Here is a 13,955-nt window from a genome sequence, read left to right on the forward strand (position 1 = left end):
GCTCAATCTGAAATTCGTTATAGAAGTCCCAGCAAAGCACATCTGAAAGAGCCTGTGCCATCAATGGCTGTTCTTGCTGCACTTACGTAAATAATCAGGCCAACTGTTTTAAAGCTAAACTTATTTTATATTAATAAAAATGAGGGTAATTTTATAAAGAAAAATTGTGTTTCAATAGTGCAGTCTTATACAAAACTGGACAGCTACATGTAAGAGAATGAAACTGGATCACTGTCTAAGCCCATACACAAAAGTAAATTTGAAATGGATAGAGGAATTGAATGTAAGTCATGAAACCATAAAACTCTTAGAAAAAAACATAGGCAAAAATCTCTTAGACATAAACATGAGTGACCTCTTCTTGAACATATCTCCCCGGGCAAGGGAAACAAAAGCAAAAATGAACAAATGGGACTATATCAAGCTGAAATGCTTCTGTACAGCAAAGGACACCATCAATAGAACAAAAACGTATCCTACAGTATGGGAGAATATATTCATAAATGACAGATCCGATAAAGGGTTGACATCCAAAATATATAAAGAGCTCACTCACCTCACTTCATTTTTTTTTTTTTTGAGAGGGCATCTCTCATATTTATTGATCAAATGGTTGTTAACAACAATAAAATTCTGTATAGGGGACTCAATGCACAATCATTAATCCACTCCAAACCTAATTCTCAACAGTCTCCAATCTTCTGAAACATAACAAACAAGTTCTTACATGGTGAACAAATTCTTACATAGTGAATAAGTTCTTACATGGTGAACAGTACAAGGGCAGTCATCACAGAAACTTTCGGTTTTGATCACGCATTATGAACTACAGACAATCAGGTCAAATATGAATATTCGTTTGATTTTCATACTTGATTTATATGTGAATCCCACATTTGGGAGAGACCATTTTAACTTTTTTTGGTCACAACTGGAAAACTCCCAAATGATACAAAGATAAAGGCTTTTGGAGCAGAAGAGGTTTGTCCCTAGCAAAAAAAAATGGCCTGCCACGCTGTTACCCAGCTCCCCACAATGGGGACATTTGAACCTGAATTACAAAGCTGCCCTCTGGGAAGGATGCATTTGTGGAAAGAAGCCACAGATTTACCTCTCGTTTTAGCAACGTGATGGCCTTTATCCCTCACCTTAGCCTGTACTCTGCTCCTGCAGTGGCATCCAGTACTAACCATACTAGTTTCCTGGGGCTGCCGTAACAAATCACCAAATACTGGGTGGCTTAAAACAATGTAAACTTATATACTCACACAATTCTAGAGGCCAGAAGTCTGAAATCAAGATGTCGGCAGGGCCACACTCCCTCCGGAGGCTCTAGAGGAGACCCTAGTCCCTGCCTCAGGTCTCAGCTTGTGGTGACAGTCAGCATTTCTGGGCTTATGGGTACATCATTCCAACCTCTGCCTCCATAGTCATATGGCCCTCTCTCCTCTCTGCCTCATACCCCGCGGCCTCCCTCTTATAAAGACACTTGTCATTGGATTTAAGGCTCACTCAGATAATCCAAGATGATCTCCTCACTAGAGAACTTAACTTAATGACATCTGCAAAGCCTCTTTTTTCCAAATAAGATCACACAGGACATGGACACATCTTTTTGGGGATCACCATTAAGTTTACTACAGGTCATTAATATCCTTTAAAACCTGTCACTGATCATTGAGCATCTTCTGGAAGAAATACTCTTTGACACTGTGGTGTTGTCAGGCAGTCCCATCAGGGGAGGTCTCCCTGTGCACTAAGTGAGACCTCAGCCTAGGAGAGGATTCTTGATTCTGGTGGAGAAAGAGAGCAGGTTGAGCATGTGCGAGCGCAGGGTAGTTCATTAAAGTGAAAGCACACACTTGAGGAGGGAGTACAGGCATGCCTGAGGTGAGCAGCATGGCGAGGCTTCAGTTGGGTAGTCTTACAACTGGAGTTTAAGCAAAAAGTAAGCATTTTCATCAGGATAGATGAGATTTGCTCCAAATAAAGCCCTCCTTTTGTCCTGATATGGTCAGCCTCAGAAATATCATAAGGTGCCAAAGGGTATGATAAACATAATATGTTAATGAGTGTATGATGAACTTTGGGTAACAGAGTTACCTTGGTTGCCCACCTAGAATCTAGCTGGTTTGCTTTTTTTTTTTTGTTGAAGTATCCAAGATATACAGTCTTATATTAGTTTCAAGTAGCCTAGCTGGTCTGCTTTTGCTTAACCTGTTTTGCCAACGGTTCATTTCCCTAGAATCTAACTGGTGTGTTTTCACTTGATCTGTTTTACTGGCCACACAAAATGGCCTGAAGCTACTAATACCTGGTTTCTTAACTCAGCCAGGGCCTGTCTCTCTTCCTAAACTACACTGCCTCTGTCAGTGGCACTCCATGCCAAATAAATTGCATTCCAATGTGTAAAAAGAAAAAAAATGGGAAGTGCTGGTTTCACAGCAGTTCTTTCTACATATTTTCACTAGTCTTTAAGCTCAAAACTCTCCAGGTTACTTTTTCTATTGTTTATTAAAGCCCTTAAATTTTTTCCTTGTGGCTTCTCTTATTAAAATGAAGTCATTTTACAAAAATAAAACAAAAGAAAATGTTATTGGATATTTGGTTAAGTTTTCCCTTTGATTTTACTTCTGGGAACTTAAGAACAGCTCCAAGTCTGGAAAGCCACAAATCTACCAGCCCCTGTTCAGTATGCACAATGTTAGGTTGGAGGAAGGAAAAACAAGGACATGCAAACAGAACAGAGATGCCATAGCGGGAGAACAGACCAGACCCCAAAGTCCGTGCCTTATATGGAAAGGCAACAGCTCTCCCTGAATTTCATCCTTCTGATATGCCAACTAAGACCCGGATGTCAGCCTCCTCCCTCTTGGAAGGAAAAAACCTTTCTAGTTGTCTATCATGACACCTTTAGCCAATCATACCTCTCCACACCCCCTAGGATAGCTTGCCCACTCCTCCCCCTCCTAACCCCTTATAAACCCCCACCTCCCTGACCGGGGGTGACTTCCCCAGCCTGTGTTTCAGACCGGGGAACATCACCCGGGAGTGGCATTCAAATTAACTACCTGGCCCTTTGTTGCCTCTCTTTGCCTGCTTATTTTGGCTAAAATTTATCTTACACACATCTCTGCCAAAGACCAGGGTAAGTTGCTTTGGGTTTTGTTCCTTTGAGTAAAGCCTTGTGCCCAATGGAATGGAATATCATTTTCAAAGAACTGCTCTGAAAGGAATGATTAAGTATTTAAACCTTTAAGGTCTATAAAATATTAACCCAAAAGAGGAAAAAAGAAGAGAGTTTTGAAGGAATCTGTATATAAATATGAAAAGAGATGTTCATTTTTATTCTACTTCAAGAGAGAGGCTTTAGAATGTTTTCAAATGAGGTCCCTGATCTAAGGAATCTTAGGGCACCAATTTGGTCCTGAGATTTAATGCATTCAGGATGATGCCAAGTTTCTTTTTGTACAGAGAGAACATCACCTTGAGCTATAAATGTAAACTAGCTCTTACATATTGAAATCATCACCTATCTTTCCAGTCACTTTATTAATATTTTTTATCAAATTTGCCTTCATCCTAGTCTAATATTTTAGGTATAAGTACTTCCCAGGATGCATCTTTCTTCACACTAAATCTTAAAGTTCTCCACAAGAATGCAGCCCAAAGTTATGGCACGATCTGAAGGTCCAGAATACTTTAGAACACAGCTTTCCTACCTATTTTATATCTATTTTACAAAAAAAAATGTTTCATACCTGTTTGTGGGTAGAATTGTAGTATTTCCAGACTCTCGCCGGGCTTTAGTTCTTCTGCGTATCAATAGGTGTTTCCAAGGGGTGGATAGAATTAGTCCATCAACATATCAATAGGGAATTACAAGGACAGGCGAGGGTTTATCTGGACTGGAGAGGTTGGGTGGAGCTCTCTTCTGCTTCAGCCTGCTGGAGAGGGACAGGATAATTACTTGTGAGAAAAAAACGAGTTTCTTCACTTTATTTCTCCCTTTGACTGATTTTGGTTTCAAAGGTATTTTGCCCTGGGGTTTTCCTCCTGGATCTACACGTGGCAGTGGTCAACAGCACCTCTGAACCCGAAATCTGTCTAAATGGATGCAGCCCTTGGGCTGGATGCCTCTGTGGACGGTGGGGAGGACCCAATGGCTGCTGCGGTAGAGGGTACAGCTTCGCTCCGGAGGCCCCTATACGTGGGGCTTCCAACTGGGGAGCCGTGAGTGGGGAGCTGGACAGGGTAAAGCACCTCTAGAGGGGTGGGGCCTTCCCCAGAATAGGGGAAGAGTGGAGAGACCAAAAACTGCAGAATTAGTCCTGCATCAGATAGAAGACTGCTTAGAGGCCCTGAGTGGCCATGTAGCAGCTGGCATTGCAGGATCTCTTTCCATCAAGATAATGGAAGGAGTTATTGAGAACAGAGAGAGGGTTATTGAGGACAGAGACTTAGGCAGAAGAGAGACACACTTCAGCATTGCTTGGAGGAGCTGGGTGATGACCGATGGGATGCCCTTAAGAAAGAGAGGCAGTTATTGAGACAACAGGTCATGCTTCTGGCAAATTCTTTATCAGCAGTGAGTGGGGAGGCAGCAGGAGAGTCCACATTGCAGGAGGCTGTGGGGGATGAGAAGGAAAGAGCAGTGCCTTCATCTCTGGAGGTGGTGGAGGGAGTGTCAAGAGAAGATGCGGGGGTGGGGTCGAGGGCCAATGGCACCAATTCTCCTGTATTAAAGGCCCACCCAGTTGTTATTCAGGAAGTACAAACACAACAACAGCCGGCTCCTGTGGGCGAGGACCCACCCCTTCCCCAGGTTGTGGAGCACTCCATGCTCTGCCCCTATACCCAGGATGAGCTGGTGGATACAAGCATCCGGTATAGACAGAAGCCACTGGAACCTCTGCGGCTTTTGTGTCTCTGGGATAATGAGCATGGAAAACAGTTATGTTGGGTTCTGAAATGAGTAGACTGGCTTCCCTGATGACTCACCTTTCCATCTGGCAGTGGTTGCAAAATGCCCATCACACCTACCTCAGGGAATCGGGTGCTTCTGGACTGGCTGACAGCAGCCATAAGGGCAGTTTGGCCTAATCAGGGTGATTTACCATTTTTACCCACTAGCTGGGAAATGTATGCAGAGCTCCAGCAGGTGTTGCGGGAGTTGGGCATGAAAAATATCTATAATATGGACCCCCAAGACCAGGATGAGGAGTTGTTCACAGTAGGAATAGGGAATCGGGTGCTCCATTCAGCAACCCCATCTCTCTGGGTTCCTAGTAACTACGCTTGCCCCCTACATAAGGCAACCCGTAAGTGAGGGTCCTTGTACTCTAGCAGATCTGGGGGAGGTTGAAACAAAAAGCACAGAAGGAAGTACAGGCTACAACTGAAAGGAGAGCTTTAAAGGGCCCCGTGAAAGTCTCGAGAACCCAGACGTGGGTTGATTTGATAAAAGCTGGGGTAGTGAAAGAAAAACTTGATGGGCAGTTTTAGTTTTGTTAGACCTGTGGCACCAATTAAAGCAAGAACAGCAGTTCCAGCCACTGAGGTGCAGGACATGGAAGCTCGAGGCAAAGCCCCATGTCCAGCCTGTGTCCCTCCAAGACTTCCTGGGGACAGTACTCAGGATCCACTTGGGCCCTCACACCCACAGGAGGATGACTGGGCATCATCGATCAACTAAGGGGAAGGTCAAGGCCCCCACTTTGGGGGACATGGTGGGGACCAGAGGCAACATGCAGTATTAGCAAGACAATGGGGATTAGAAAATTACTGAGATCCATTTGAAGTGCTTTTTGAGCATCAAATTGGAAACACTCAACAGCAAGTTGGCAGAGTAAGTGTGAAGCTGGGAGTTGGGTGTGATGACTGGTGAGAGCAGTGGTAGCTAAGCAACACAGGGTGGATGAAACTAGCTAGAGAATGTGTCAGGATAGAAGAAAGGGCAGTCTTAAATTCTGGAAGACACAATTCAAGGGTCAGGTGGAAAAGTTGATCCGGCTGAGATAGTGTCTTGCCAATGGGTTTCAGCCCCAGGCAAGTTCACTATGGATTCAATGTGACCAAAGAAATGACAGTAGAATGTTCTTGGGGTGAAAGGGTTATTATACCCAACTTTATTTCCACAGTGGCAGGTCAGTCACTAAAATCCCGTTCACTCAGAGTGAGTCTGTGTGCAGCAAGTCGGTCTCTGCCTCTGGGCCTCTCTGCCTGCACAGCCATCCCACACAGCTGTCCTCTAGGCCTCTGTCCTCAGTGATGCCACCACTCCAGCCTCTGCTCTGCTCTCCTGCAGCCGTGCCACCATGTCACCCAGAACACTGGGTGGAGCTCTTTATATAGAATCAACAGCCATGTATTGCCCACACCTGTGTACTGAGCTAGCCAACCAGGGCCAGGTGAGAATCCTGGCCATAGGAACTCTCATTTTATCCACACTCCACCCCTCCAGGATTCTCTCCTCTCCGTCTATGTGCCCTTAATCCTCCACAATGGTCCCTGTGTGAGAAAGCTGGAGCATTGTAACCAAATTCTATAACAACAATAGCAGCTACAACAATACACAAAGAATAAAAATTACAACAAATTATAATAACCCTCAAGCCTGAGGAGATCCCCGGCCACCAGGTGGTCATCCTGGCTGTATTCAAACCAGTTCTACTTAAATGAGTTAACCAAAAGGACCATGGTGGTCCTTACGATACCCACCTTCTCCAGCCTCTCCAGCAAAAAGTCTTGAAGACACACAGGCCGATCTTGTTGCTTTGTCCCTGCCTTCTGCTGCGTCCTCAGCAGCCGGAACTGCTGCTCCGGTCTCAGTTGCCACGGCTGCAGACATCCAGTTTCTCTCTGTCTGCTCCTGCCTTTTCAAACCAACCCACATCTGGGTCCTCGCGACCTTCATGGGGCCCTTTAAATTCTTCCTTTGAGAAGCAGACCGTATGTCCTTTTGTGCTCAAGCCTGGCAGCCTGCGCTCTCGTGCTGCTGCTTCTCGTGCTACTGCCTCTCGGGCCACAGCACTTTGTAGGGACGCCATTTCAGTCAGCTTCCTCTTGGGGTGGACCCCAGTCCTCCACCCCTTCACAGTATGACATGCCCACAGGGGACACTCGGATGTCTCCCTGTCCACAGGTGCAGCCTGTTGAAGCACTCCTTCCATGAGGGCAGCCTGTTCTTTTTCCTTGGTCAACAATGAACCCTGCCCACTGTTGCCAATTGTCTTGCCAGTAGGTTTCAGCCCCAACCAAGTTCATTATGGATTAAATGTGACCAAAGAAATGACAGTAGAACATTCTAGGAGTGAAAGGGTTATACCCAACTTTATTCCCATGGTGGCAGGTCAATCACTAAAATCCCACCCACTCAGAGTGAGTCTGCATGCAGCAAGCCTGTCTCTGCCTCTGGGCCTCTCTGCCCGCACAGCCATCCTCTGTGCCTCTATCCTCGGCACTGCCACCACTCCAGCCTCTACTCTCCTGCAGCCTTGCAGCCCTGCCACCATGTCGCCCAGAGCACTGGGTGGAGCTCTTTATAGAAAGTCAATAGCAATGCATTACCCACACGTGTGTAGTAAGCTTAGCCAACCAGGGCCAAGTGAGAATCCTGGCCACAGGAACTTTCATTTTATCCACAGGTATAAACCCTTTCACCCCAAGAACATTCACCTGTCATTTCTTTGGTCTCACTGAATCCATAGTGAACTTGTCTGGGGCTGAAACCCATTGGGAAGACACATGCGTACCTTCAAAACACATTTCTTGAGCATCCACTGTACAGCAGGCACTGTTTTAGATTCTTGGGATGTATCCATGAAGAAAACAGATAAAGAACCCTGCCTTTATGAAGCTTTTATCATAGCAAGGTTGATAAGACAGGAAACAGAGCAACAAAAAATTAAAAATCTATAAATCTATAAATCATCTGTAGAGGGTGACAAGTGCCACAGAAGAAAAAGAAAACATTGGAAGGAGATAAAGAAAGTCAAAATGAGGAGATGGGTTGCAATTTTTTAAAAGGATTGCCAAAGCAGAGCACAATACAAAGGCGAGACTCAAAGGCAGTGAGGGGATTTGCCATGTGTTATACGAGCAAGAGAAAAGATGGGCACAGAGATATGCAGGGAGAGAGAAAGAGAGAGTATCAGGGAATTAAAAAGTATTTTTTAGTATCAGAGAAATAAAAAGATAAATTCACTGCCAAAGGAAAAATATTGGTGCAATGTAGCTGTATATTTGTTGGTGGGAGGAGCCAGTAAAAAGCATTTATCTCTTTATATGAGCTCTGCGGGGAGGCAGCATGGCATCTCCGGTCTCGGCGTATTACGCATGTATCAGCAGCAGGATCAAGGAAAGGGCGCAGAGGGTCCTCAACTAATTAATAGGATCTGCTCCCATCAGTCACACCCCCCCGAGAAGTTCAAGCTCATTATCACAGAACAGCCAAGCAAGGAATGTCATAGTTATTACTCATACCTCTTCATTGATTCATTTGGCCAGCAATTATTTATTTATTAAGCTTAATTTATTAGAATTGTTCATGCCCATAGTAAATAAGGCCTCTTAACTCGCCTATGAAACAAATTTAACTAAAATTACACACTAAATAAGGAATTCCTCTTTCAACTAAAAGCAGCAGCCCCACTAAGGTAAAGTTTGTCTACAGAGGTAGGAAGTTTTTGAGATTTCATCAGACCAAGAAAGGATGATTGTATAGTTTATGTCCAAATTTCTCACATGTTCGGTATTTTCAAGGACCAGGAGAGTGTGACTCCCAGAGGAAAGTGGCATCATCCTGGCAGAACTGATGTGTGCTCAAAACTTCAAAGAAAAGATGAAAACTCAGATTGCCACAAAAACCACTGCAGAAACTGAGAGGAATTTCCATTTACTAGGAAAAATCATGGGGTTATTCTGACAAAAAAGTATTCCTACTCACCACCTGTCTGAAAGGAGGTAAATGGTACTGTCTTCCTCCTTTACACTAGACCCCTTGCCTGGAGACCAACTCTGAAAACAATTCCTAAATATGACCCGTTAGTCCTTAACTGTGTTCCTCAAGTCAACAGATCACCACCCACTTTGTCGTTTTTCTATGTCCATTCACAGGCTACAAATCAGACCAAACATGGCAGGGCAGGTATGCATGGACAGTGGCCCCACGTAATGCAGGACATGTAGCCCCTGCAGGGGAGCACTCTAAATGGACATGGAGATTCCCGGGCAGAAGCAGCCCTGGCAGTGGCTCTGCCCGTGATTAGAGCTTCTCATGGATTGCTTCTGCTCAGAGTGTCCGACAGCCAAGAACTGGGAGCAGGGGAAGCTCCCGCCTCATTCAGTCACGCTGCATTACACAAATGTTGCTCAATGTTAGAAACTTGGCTAGATGCTGTCCACATCACTCTCCTCTGAACAGTAAATTGGACAAGGGGATTTGGCCAGTACCCAAGTAAACAATGAGTAAAGCCAAGGGAATTCCATTCCTCTAGTCCACTGACAAAGACAGAGTCTGGATATTTCCTGCCTTGTTTAAATAAAAGCAGGAAAGAATCTTTGGACCAATGAGAGTATGTTCAGAATAAGGGGAAAGTAATACTCTCCTAAATATTCAGAGTAATAGAAGATGAGTGAAATTACTTATTACAAGAAATAAACAGTCATTTTGGAAAATATGCATCCCTCAAGAGCCCAAGAAGCTATCATTCATATAAAGAAAATCACAATAAAAGGCAAGGTAAAAATATAACAGGATGAACTGCAAAGATATTAAATTAAAATTCAAAAGAGCTCAATGTATTGCACAAGAATATAAAGAGATGAAATTTCATACATGAGGTAGAAAATCCTAACCACAGGAAGGAAAAGCAGAAGTATTGTTACAGAATTAGAAATCATAGATGTGGACAAAAATCTTGGAGAAACGAATCAAAGCCTACGAATGGACACCCTCCTTTGTTGGGAGAGAGAGCATTAAAAAGGAAATTCAATGGACATGAGAGAAGAGAGAGCAGAATCCAGACCATATATCTAAACCCTCATTCCCATATTCCCATATTAATTGCCAAAGCCTCCAGCACTGGAAAAGCAAGAGGAAAAGCAGTCGTATGGTGTTTCTGCAAGTATGCCGGCTGGGTGTCTCCCACCCACCCTTCCCTTCTCCTGCTTCTCTGTGCCCTGGAAGGTTGATCTTTACGCACATTTGCCTTCCCATTGGAAGACACCTGCAGAAGAGTAAAGAAAAGGAAAAGACTAAAGTACTATTCCCCACCTCTCTCATGTGACCACGGAGAAGCCTGTCTCTCTATAGAAGGCCACAGTTCCTATGGGGTGGCCTTTCCTGTGGCTTCCTTCTCTGGGATGCAAGAGCCATGCCCTCTTCTGGCCTCTGCATGCCTGGGGGTGGTAGAGGTTCCCTGCTGTTGCTGAGCTACACTGAGGGGTACTGCACAAACTTTTGTTGAATTGGGCACCCTAAATCCTGCCTATATCTTTATAAACAGTTTATTAAACTTTCCTCAATTATCCCAGTTTGCATGCACCAACCATTTCCTGCAGGACCTTGATTGAAAGATATGCACCACAAAACACTCACCAAGATTAGTGTAGTTGCCATCTGTCAACATATAAAGATATAATATTATTTATTGTATTTCCTACACTGTACTCTCAGCTCCATGACTAATGTATTGTATAATTGGATGTTCGTACCTCCTCATCCTCTTCACCTACTTTGCCCACCCCTTACCCACCTCCCGTATGACAACCACCAGTCTGTTCTCTGTATTTTAAGCTTATTTCTGTTTCATTTGTTTGTTCATTTGTTTTGTTTTTAGATTCCACATTTAAGTGAGACCATATAATAGTTGTGCTTCTCTGTTTGATTTATTTCACTTAGCATAAAATATATAATGAACTCATAGAACTAAATACCAAAAAAAAACCCCAAATAATTCAGCTAAAAATCAGCACAGCGCACAGGGAGGGCTGTTCAACACAGAGAAGACAAGTAGTGATTCTATAGCATCTTACTACACTGATGGACAGTGACTGTAATGGGGTTTGTGGGCGGGCGACTTGGTGAGGGGGGAGTCTAGTAACCATAATGTTGCTCATGTAACTGTAGATTAATGGTACCAAAAAAAAAAAAAAATCAGCACAGCACAAGGAAGACAATGTAGCTCAGAGAAGACAAACAGGGACTGTGTGGCATCTTACTACATTGATGGACAGTGACTGCAATGCAGTATGGAGGGGACTCAATAATACGGGGAAATGTAATAACCACATTGTTTTTCTTGAGAAACCTTCATAAGAATGTATATCAATGATACCTTAATAAAAAAATTAATAAATATTTTTTCAAAATCAGCAGAGGACTTCAATAGACATTTTTCCAAACAAGACGTACAGATGACCAACAGGTACATGAAAAGATGCTTCGCATAACTAACCAGCAGGGAAATGCAAATTAAAACCATAATGAGATATCACATCACACCAGTCAGAGTGATAGCATCCATAAGACAAGAATTAACAAGTATTGGCAAGGATGTGGAGAAAGGGGAACCCTCGTACACTGCTGGTAGAATTATAAACTGGAATGGCCATTCCAGAAAGCAGTATGGAGGTTTCTCAAAGAACTAAAAATAGAAATACCATATGACCCAGCAGTTCTACTTCTGCGAATTTACCCAAAGAAAACAAAAATCAGTAATTTGAAAAGATATGTGTACCTCTATCTTTATCACTATATTGTTTACAATAGCCACAATATGGAAGCGACCTAAGTGTCCATCAGTAGATGAATTGATAAAGAAGGAGTGGTACATATACACAATGGAATACTACTCAGCAATGAAAAAGAATGGAATCTTGCCATTTGTGACAACATGGGTGGACCTAACGGCTATCCTGCAAAGTGAAATAAGTCAGGCAGAGAAAGACAAAAACTCCTTTTACCTTTAAAACTTCTAGGTAATCCAGGTTACCTTCCATGGATCAAAATACAAAAGGTCCAGAAAATTAAATCAACTTACCAAACCTGTTGGGAGGTAAAGCCCTTTACATGCAGCATAGGTGCGTACCTGCTGTGACCTGGATTAGTTGCTCTAGTCTCCAGGAATCCACTAGGTTTTCAGGCTCTAAATAAACGTGACTATACATGAACAAAGTCCAGCTCTTTGTAAATCACTTCCTTCTTTCCTTTCTGCTTTGTTCCTCAAAATAGTTCACCAGCACGGGTCAACTAACAGTTACCTCTTATATGTAAAACAATTACATGCTTACAGTTTGGCTTCTGCATTCATGTTAACCACTGCTATGACAATAATCGCTGTCATATTTTTACCCATGACACTTCACAGAAAAAAATCACTCCCTAATTTGTCAAGAAAAGAAACACTGTAAGGCTAATGAGCAAGGATTTCCTCACATTACAAAGGATCTTTTGACCTAGTTTCTGCACGACAAGGTGTGAGAATATCAAGGCTGCCAGTCCCTCATGCACTTCTCAGTTCAGTTCAGTGTAACAAGCATTTTTTTAACATCTTAAATATACACAGATTCAAAAGACGTGGCCTCCGTCACCCAAGGACTTGAAGTAAGAACAAGAGAAATAGGAAAAGGCATTTTGAAGGAAATACAGCAAGTGCTGACCAGAGGCAAGTTTATGAAGCCAAAGCTTTCACGTTCACCAGTCATTCTGAGAAAGAAGGTTCTTAGCAATATGTGAGCTTTTGTAGATTACAAAATGAAGATATTTGTGTACATTGCCTCTTAAAAAATAGCACCCTGAACTGTATAAGCTGCAGGGCCTATGCAATTAGAGATTTGTCCTGATGCTAGTGGTATTCACAGGGTACAATGGGTTTTGACTGGTAAGAACTTGGAATCCCATCCTCAAGCCTCATCCAGAATAACCAAGGCAGAGAGGACTGGTGACATGAATAGTAAGTCCATACCGGTGTGACGCTGCTGTCAGCAAAGACCTCAACATGGAAGGAATTTTTTTCTATGTGAAATCAAGACAGAATTCAATGAAATAAATAGTCAACGTTGAATCACTCATCACTGAAGCTATTGTAAGGATTGGCCATGTTCTAAAGGCTGTGAACATCACTGGTAAAGTGGCTTTTGTACAGAGAAGTGTGTAAAATGCCAGCTTTTTCAAGTGGAAAACTTTCATGTAAGGCAAGTTAAAGAATTCATAGCACTAACTTGGATGTTATGAACTTCGAATGAATAAACTCCCCAAAGCTATCTATATATAAAGTTAATTGATATATTTAGATAGAGAATTCAGATATATTTATACACACACGCACGTATCTGAATTTAATTATGTCAACCCAAATTCCAAGCATATAAATAACTCTATCTGAAACAACATGTTCTCTCCCCATGTTAAGATAAACAGAACTTATGGTTGAGAACTAAGAACTCAAAACTTCATTCCGTCTTTACCACCATACTTAGAATCCTTACTTTGAAATATAAAGGATCAAGAGCAAAAAATTAGATACATTTAAGTTGCTATTTGTTAGCTGAATGAAAAAAAATAGCAATGGCTATTGTAGGTCATATTGTTAACACCTTCAGTTTCTAGTTTCCAAATATCATGGCCTTTTCTCCAAGGCTACAGTTTCCCATCTCAAAAAGTCATGCTTTAGAATTACTGTAGGAGACATTAAGGCTGCCACCTACTGCTCACCAGCAATGGGCCACTCTGAGTATCTCCTTCAGAAAGCAAACAAGCACAGACTATTTTCTATTATCTTTGTTGCTTCTAAAATTCGACCAGCAGCTGTTATCTCCATGCTATCTTCCCTACCATTCTATCTCCTTTTCTCTTGCCTTGTCCTTTTCAAACACTTGCAAAGCTTTGGCATCTTTTCTTTATTCATCCAGAAAAAACAGTAAGAATCTTAACCTGGTTTTCAAAGCTTTTG

Source organism: Manis javanica, chromosome 14 (genome assembly GCF_040802235.1).
Source record: "Manis javanica isolate MJ-LG chromosome 14, MJ_LKY, whole genome shotgun sequence".
Lineage (NCBI taxonomy): Eukaryota > Metazoa > Chordata > Mammalia > Pholidota > Manidae > Manis > Manis javanica.